The following is a 9,220-nucleotide window of genomic DNA, read 5'->3' as shown; positions in this document are numbered from 1 at the left end:
CCAGTTGTCAAAGCTGGGCTATCACATGAGAAGATCATTCAGGCCTTTGAATCCTGCTCTAGAACAGGCCTGTCAGACATATTCTTCTACTTTACCCCTATCGCTCTGAAGGATCACTTGTTCTTTACAATACACCATGTAGTATCGCTATCTTCTCTGAGGCTTTGAGAAATGGATCTGCTCCAAAGATTAGTTTTGCAACCATTAAATGCAAAAAGTTAAGGTTATTCAAGGGCTGGCTTTTTCAGTGGGTTACAGCATTGACCTTGGGCTCAGCTCCGGCACATGCTGATCAAATGAAGATCTCCTCTCTCTATTAACTGTAGGCATCCTCCGGAAAAGGAGATGAAGCCACATTAGTCTTTCAGGCTAGATTGTAATGAGTGCAAAGTTAGTGCACAAAATCAGCCTCAGTTTGGCAGAAGTTAACTTACAGTTGGAGGACAATTTCATACACCCACTATTTCTGCAGCATTTCATAACATACTTGCAACAAATTCTTGTCTGTTACTTTGTATCATTGTCTAATCTCTCAGTTAGCAGGCAGTATACCTTGAAGAGATATGCTTGTGGAATCATCACTGTACCATAGCATGTGACCTAAGGGTGTCAAGGTCTCAGATTCCATCTTAACTGGGGTCATTTGAAGCATGACAGCCTGATGAAAATGGCCAACTGTTTGTACCCAAAAGCTTAGCATTAACCCAGATGCTGAAGTGTCTGGACTGTAGTATATCGAGATGCCAATAGCTACAATTGATGTTTATTACTGTATATACTCGAGTAAAAGTCGATTTCATGTGGAAGTCGACTCCCTATTTTTGGAATCTGCAATTTTCCATATATCGATCCTAGTTCTTCACAGCTACTAGATCAACATTTGGGAGTCAAGGTATTATCGTGCTCATAAAAGTTCAAATGAGGAAATGAATTTTTTCTGTGCTATTATGCGTTTTGATGTATAATTTTGCATGAAAGTTCAAAATGCATCAGGTCAGAGTCAGGTGACAACCTCTCTTTGTGTGCAGCTCAGCTGAGCTCAGTTCCCCCCGTAGCTCTTGTGGAATACAGTCATACACCTAGTTGAGGTTTTGAAATTTCTTCATCATTTTGAAGAGAAAACAAAAAATACACAGCAGTGTTTAAACTGAAAGTTATTGACGTTGCAGAGAAGACAAATAAACTGCATGGCAGCGAGAATTTTGTGTTTCAGAGAAACTTGTGAGAGACCGGCGAAAGAAATCTGACCAACTTCAGACAATGCTAAAACAAGAGTGTGCCAACAGACATAAACCTAGCAGGTGCTCACAATTGGAGAAAAAAAGTTGCTGAGTGGGTGTTTGCAAATGGTCAAAATGGAAAACGTGTTGGTTGTGAAGCTATCTGAATCCATGCACAAAACAAATCAAAGTATGATGGAATTTCAGATTTTAAGGTTAGTGCACAAGGTTCACGAGAAAGCATGACTCAGTACTTCAGCAGAGAACTCCAACTGCACAAGAGCTGCTGGCTGGACTAGCAGATGAGATATTTCATCAGTTTGTAATCAGAAATCGCCAGAAGGAAGGCAAAAAGTATGATGCATTAGAAACGTGGATGAATCGCCGATTACTCTCAACATGCGAGAGAATCGAACTGTGAACCAAAAGGAGAAAAAACAGTAATGGTGAGAACCACTGGCCGTGAGAAAAGTAGGTTTACTTGATTTCTTGCTTGTGGCACTAAGTTAAAATCGATGGCTGGTTTTAGGAGAAAACTTTGCCAAGGGAGGAATTTCCAAAAGGAATTGTCATCCATATGCATCCACAAAGCTGGAATGGTTAAGGTGGATGTAGAAAATGGATAAAGCAAGTTTGGAATTTACAACCCCTGGTAGGCTACACAAGGAGAAGAGTCTGCTGGTCTGGGGCCAGTTTAGAGAACATCTAGTGAAGAGTGTTGCACAGAGGATGACTATTTTTGGGATGACATAGATGAAGAAGAAACGGATGATGTGTTACCTCTAACTACGGACAGTGGAGATGAAGAGGATTCATATGACAATATCATTCCTCCTGACGATTATGGAGCTTTATTTGATGCTGAAGGTGTTGAACAGTGTGATATTGCAGGATTTTAATTAACTTTTGCATTTGATACGTTTAAGATGTACCATGTAATTGTAATTTAAACCTGTATTATATTTCTACTTTTTGTATGTATAAATAAAAGCTTACTAATTAATTTTTGTTTCGATTGTCTTTATTCAGTATCTACCGTAATTTAACCTTAAAAAATACTCTAAAAAGTTTGACTTTTACACAAATGTGCATGGGTAAATCTTTAAGTGCTATGTTACTCATACCTGGTTCTTATGGGTGTTGGCACAACTATTACCTCATGGGATAAGAATGACCTGATGGAGGCGGGGCATGGCATGGTGACAGTTCATGGAGGCAGCTTGGTAGTAATTGGGAGGCAGATCCAAGAGTAGGTATTGTAAAAGCTGCACTGGCCTAGTTTCTCAAAGCTTGAAGTTAAAACGTAGAATCAGAATACAGGGAAAATTGACTGGGAAATCCTTTGGAGCTATTCATGGTATTTCCATCACACATTTGAATAATTAGGTTTGGTGAAATGGAATCAGCTCCTAGGAATTGACCAACTGTTTATTTTATCTCAACTGGGTAGTGAGACTGAGTCAGAGAGATGATAATGCTTAATATCCCAACAGGGTGGTTAAGTCTCCTTTTTTAATGACATTTTCAATGAAATGCCTCTGATAAAAAGCGCAGGATTATTTTCAAAGGTGTGTGACATAATCAAAGAACTAATCTTACAATCAGCAATCACAAACCTGAAGATTCTCAGTTTATGACATAATCACTTCATATTCAATTGGTTATTGATCATGGTTGATGGAGGATACCATGACAATGATTGCAGTATAGTCCAGTGAGAGAAATTGTCACTGTGTCTATCTCTGGCCGTGGTCAATCAAGGACATAGTCAGCTAATGAATCCAAACTGGTCCTGTTTTACAAGTCACTATCCTGTCGGCAATTCCTTGGTACAGAAAATTGTATTAATGTGTTAGTTCTGTAGCTGTGGATCCCTAAACCTAAACAGATGCTCACCACAAACATTTGGTAATAAGTAATTCAGTAACGGCTGTGTAGAATCATCAGTCAAATTGCTGCCCTTTTATCTTCAGGCTGTGATGTGAATCTATCCTTGGATTGGAGGAAGAAAGTTGGTTGTCTCTGGGGAATATTAGTGAAACAATTTCAGGGCAATATGTTCTAATAGGCACAAGTTACACAAAATAATTACCCTTCAGTGGGCACCGAAGATCTCATTTAAAAAAGCCTCAAATTTAGTTTGTATGGATGTATAATTTTGGTGCTAATGAGGAATATGTTCAGGATTAATGCTCATCATTTGAGACAGATTGGAAGACATGACTTCATTCAGAACCTGCAGAGAAGGAAAGACTGGAAAAATAAATTTGAAGGGATGATGTTCAGAAGCTCAAAACATTATTGAAGATCCTAATAGGATGTTTCAAAGCCAAATGTTCTAGGACGGTAGAACAAAGAACCATGCAGTTCAGTCAAAATGTTCACTGTACTTTTTCATTTATGTAAATGTAATATTCACGTCCGCAATGAATGGGTGGGAGATAATTCCAACCTTACAAAATAAAGGATTGGTCCTTAATAATGACTGGAAAACAGGCCCGGAAGAAATTTATCCAAAAATACTTTAGGAAGTGAGGTTAGGAGTGGGTGCTGTGACCAGAAGATTCACTGTACATTAAATAGGGAGGCAGTAACTGAAAGCCATAAAACAGTCATTGCTGTTCTTATTTTAATTGGATCAGAACTATGATTCTGGAGACTACAGGCTGGTAACTTGACAAATGAAGTTGAAAAAACACTAGAACATGTTACATCAAATTAATGGCATTTCTGGAGTATGATGGAAATGATTCAGAATCATAAGTAGAAACAGAAATCGCTAGATCAGATGCTATGGGTGATAAGTTACTGCTGTTTAGCAAATTAATTGGGATACTTTGAGGATCTAAAGTAATGATAACAAGGACTAATGTAATCCAGATTCAGAGAGCCTAACTGCAAACTATATTGGCATACTCAGTAGGTATTGGTCAATGACAATGTTGTTCTGGGATGCTTGTCTATCCTCACTGTTTTGCACTCCTAGGCAGGTTACATGAAGCAGCACATTATCCTGTACATGATTCTCTACCAACCATCAATCCCTTTCTATGCAGCATTCTTGGCAGCCACTGTTTGACAGCTATCACTATGACCATTGTTTTTCATCTCTGTCCCTCCTAAAGTCTAAAAGCATTGATACTCCATAACCTTCTACCTTCCTGTCTCATTGTTGTTTTCAAATCAAGATTAATCAAAACAGCTCCTTCTTCAGCTGTCTCTTTGCCAGGATATCATAGCTGTGGAATTATTTATTTTGTGCTATTTTTCTTTATATAATATCTGGGTTTTCCAAATTCAGGTTTGGCATCATCTGCCTGAACGTGTTCACTCACTGGTGGAGGAGATTACTGCTGGTGCTGGAATCCATACTGAAAACAAAAAATGCTGGAGATCACAGCGGGTCAGGCAGAATCCGTGAAGAGCAAGTTAATCTTTCGAATCTAGATGACTCTTCAGCAAAGATGAGGTTAAGTGTGGAGTGGACAGTATTTAGGCTATAGTTATGGATCGGCGTTGGGGGGGGGGTGCTTTGGAATATGGGTGGGGGTGGAGGGGGGGAAGGATGCTGATAGTTGAGATTAAGTGATTGGAATATGATTCACATTCTCATATTACAATCACTTAATCTGAACTACCAACAGCCTTCATCCTCCAGCACTCCAAAGCATCCCATGCCCCCAAATGCCGCCTTTCCACACTTCACACCAGTTGTGATGAAGAGTCATCCAGACTTGAAATGTTAGCTTGCTCTCTCTTCATGGATGCTGTCTGACCCATTGTGATCTCCACCACTTTTTTTGCAGTACTCTTCTTCACTCACCTTGTCTTTTTGCTTACTACACAACAAAATCACCGAGACTTCACAATTTGGGGATTGTGGGAAAAAGTGACTTCTTATTGATGCTTTTGGCTTTGCTGCCATCAGGACAGATTCACACGAATATCAAACTTCAAGGGGAACAACAATTTATACTGTATGAGGAGAGGGTGTTGATTGGTTAACAAATGGACTGAGTGGACTTCTCAATTTAAAACGCAGACTGTGCCAGTGGAGGTGGTTTAAGGATCTTTGTTGTTTACAGTGTCAATGATCTCACTGAGTATATAAAGAGCAGAATGCCTAAACATGCAGATGGCAGTTAGTTGTGTGGGAGAACAGGATGTTTGGAATTGACAGAGTTATAATAATTGGGTAGATAGATCAGAAATTAAATGTACTAATTAGACTTCAGCACTTATTAATCCTTAGACTGATTCTGGGTTCATTGAAATATTGGTCTTCTTTGAGTATAAAGTAGTCAATATTAGGATAATAAATTTCCTAATAATTTTGCTTTGTTTATTTCCCAGTTTTGTTATTTTGCCTCTTACAACCTAATCTATATGTTCTATGCATTTTTGAAAAAAATGTTACGTTTGAATGTTTTTTCCTACCTCCTGGACGCCACTATCCATTTTGAAAATTATGGAAAGGAAATAGAGATGTAAAGTGGATTTATCGACATTATACCAGAGTTGAAAGATTATAGCAGTCAGTAAAGATTGAATGAGTCAGGAAAGAGAAACCAGAGGGATAGCCTAATTGAGGTCTTCAATGCTATGGAAGAATTCGATGGGGTGGACATATGGTTTCCATTTATGGGGAAGACCAGAACTAGGGGATATAAACACAACATACCAAAAGGAAATTAAAGAGAAATTTCTTTACCCAGAGAGTAGTTTGATTGTGTAACTTATTATTATGAAAATAATTTGAAGTGAATAGCATAGATGCGATTGAAGAGAAACTGGAAGACACTAACAAAAGAAATGAGAAAGGTCCTAGCTTAGCCAGCTCCCCCACCTCCTCCCCTCCCCACAACTGCTGGTAGAGGCTCAATAGCTTCACAGGTAGACATAGCCTGATTTATATGCTGTCACGTTTGCAGAATTATACATTACTTCAGTTCATGGGACATATTAGCCAATGCCTCCAGTTAAACAGCACAGTGAAGAATAACATACTTACATATTAAATGCTCACCATCTTCAACAACAATTTCAAGCTTAGTTTGATGCTAAAGCTTATCTTTGATAGGTTCTTTTTCTTTTGTAATTACCCATTAAGTCAATAATAGTTACTAGTGTTGGAATCTATATCTACCAAACATGTCCCTATATTCATGAAAAGAACATGTGAATGAAAGCAACTTTCTGCAACTGAATCACTACGTTGATAACATATATCCTTAGAAATTTTCAAAATGAACAATTAAAATAACAGAACATTCAATGTCATCCCAAAGCATTTTACTATAGTACTGACTGTTAATTTTATTTTAAAATTAGTTGGATGTAACTATTGCTGACAAGACCAGCATTTATTGCTCTCAAGAAGGTGATGGTGACCTGTTTTAAAGAGTACAATTTTCAGAAAGTGTGAGAGTCAACCACATTGCTGTGAGTCTGGAGTCAAGATTTTGTCAGGGTACCTGACATAGCAGCTCAAATTTAACGTTATATAAAGTGTAAATGCCTTCCTTTCTTGTCTCGCCAACCCTTTAATTGACCATATCATGCTGCATCTGATCCCTTACCCCAATTATTTAGATTAAAACTAACTCTACCTCCGAGAAATCTGGCCCCAATGTAGTTCAAGTACAGGCCAAGTCACGGTATAGTGTTCACTTTCCCCAATACAGTTAGTAGTGCCTCATGAACCAGAACTCATTTTCCCCCACCAGTCCTGAAACCATGTATTCACCTTTCTAATCTGATTTACCAAATGCCAATTTGCATGTTGTTCAGGTCATTGTCCAGAGATAATTACTTTTGAGTTTCTCCAATTTCTAATTTCTTCTGTGTTCTGCTTTTGTTTGTGGACGGTGATGATGCCTTTCCTTATGGCTTCAGATGTACTTCCAGCCAGAATTACATCCTTGTACATTCCCAACAAGCCTGGGTTGACACAGTCTCACTGAAACAAGCATCATTTGGCTGGTAAACTTCCACTTCCAGGAATTTTACATCTCTCAAAGGACCTGACAACTCTGTTGATAAACTTGTCAAGAATTAGTGATTTTTTTCCCCCCAGATTCTTTCACTTGCCTTAATCCAAGATCTGAATGTCTTAAGCCACTTCTTTTTAACAAAAATATACTTAATTCACAAAAATCTGAAAAGGTCCATTACAAAATATTTTGACTTGGAATGTGCATTAAAACTGAATTTCTCTCCATACAACATGTTCCTCGCTGAGTTGTCTCGGTACGACTGTAAGGTTAACACATACAATATACATTCCACATCAGGCACATAGTCCAAGGGCAAACATTTCAAGTTGAAAATTGTGGAAAGTGCAACAGAAATAGCCTGTTTTTCGATCACCATGTTCTACTTTGAGGTGCTTCAATACAATTTCAGTAGTCTTGATGTTCACAATGTACATTTCTTGTCAGGCTTTTAGTTCAAAGGGTTCTACAGGTTACAGCTGAGACCAGGTTAAAAACAATAGGTTTCCTTCTCTAAAGAACATCTGTGTATATCTGTGCTCACAGCTCCATGACCTTTACTATACTTATGGAGAAGGATAGGAACAGACAGTATGGGAAAGTATTTAATCGGGGAAGGGGGAACTACAGTGCTATGGGCAGAAACTGGGGCACCTACATTGGGAACAGATGTTCTCAGGGAGATGCATGATAGTAATGTGTAGGTTATTTAGGAAGCACCTGCTGATAATGCTGGACAGGATTATCCCACTGAGGCAAGGAAGTGATGGTAGCTTGAAAGAACCTTGGGTGACAAGAGAAGTGGACCATCTAGTCAAGAGAAGGAGGAAGCTTACTGAAGGAGCAATGATCAGACAGGGCTTTAGAGGGTCACAAAGGAGCCAGGAAAAAAACTGAAGAATTAACTTTGGAGAGCTAGACGGGGGCATGACAAAGCTTGAGCTGGTCATAGTCATAGAGTCAGAGATGTACAGCACAGAAACAGAACCTTCAAACCAACTCGTCCATGCCGACCAGATATCCTAACCTAATCTAGACCCATTTGCCAGCACTTGGCTCATATCCCTCCAAACCCTTCCTATTCATATACCCATCCAGATGCTTTTTAAATGTTGTAACTGTACCAACCTCCACGACTTCCTCTGGCAGCTCATTCTATACACGTACCACCCTCTGCGTGAAAAGGTTGCCCCTTAGATCCCTTTTATATCTTTCCCCTCTCACCCTAAACCTATGTCCTCTAGTTCTGGACTCCCCTAGCCCAGGTAAACGACCTTGTCTATTTATCCTCTCCATGCCCCTCATGATTTTATAAACCTCTATAAGGTCACCCCTCAGCCTCTGACACTCCAGGGGAAACAGCCCCAGCCTGTTCAGCCTCTCCCTGTAGCTCAGATCCTCCAACCCTGGCAACATCCTTGTAAAACTTTTCTGAACCCTTTCAGGTTTCACAACATTCTTCTGATAGGAAGGAGACCAGAATTGCACACAATATTCCAAAAGTAGCTTAATCAATGTCCTGTACAGCTGCAACATGACCTCCCAACCCCTGTACTCAATACTTTGACCAATAAAGGAAAGCATGCCAAATGCCTTCTTCACTATCCTATCTACTGTGACTCTACTTTCAAGGAACTATGAATCTGCACTCCAAGGTCTCTTTGTTTAGCAATACTCTTCAGGACCTTACCAGTAAATGTATAAGTCCTGCTCTAATTTGATTTCCAAAATTCAGCACCTCACATTTATCTGAGTTAAACTCTATCTGCCACTTCTCAGCCCATACGCCCATCTGATATAGATCCTGTTGTACTCTGAGATAACATTCTTCACTGTCCACTACACCTCCAATTTTGGTGTCATCTGTAAACTTACTAACTATACCTCCTATGTAGGATTAAGAAAAACCCTAAGGCATTCTACACTTAAGTGAGGAACAAGAGGATGGCCAGAGTGAGGGTAGGGCCAATCAGAGGTAGTGAAGGGAACTTGTCTGAGGTCCTTAAT

This window comes from Chiloscyllium punctatum, chromosome 17 (genome assembly GCF_047496795.1).
Source record: "Chiloscyllium punctatum isolate Juve2018m chromosome 17, sChiPun1.3, whole genome shotgun sequence".
NCBI lineage: Eukaryota > Metazoa > Chordata > Chondrichthyes > Orectolobiformes > Hemiscylliidae > Chiloscyllium > Chiloscyllium punctatum.
The sequence above is the reverse complement of the archived record's forward strand: the minus strand, read 5'-3'. Positions refer to the sequence as shown.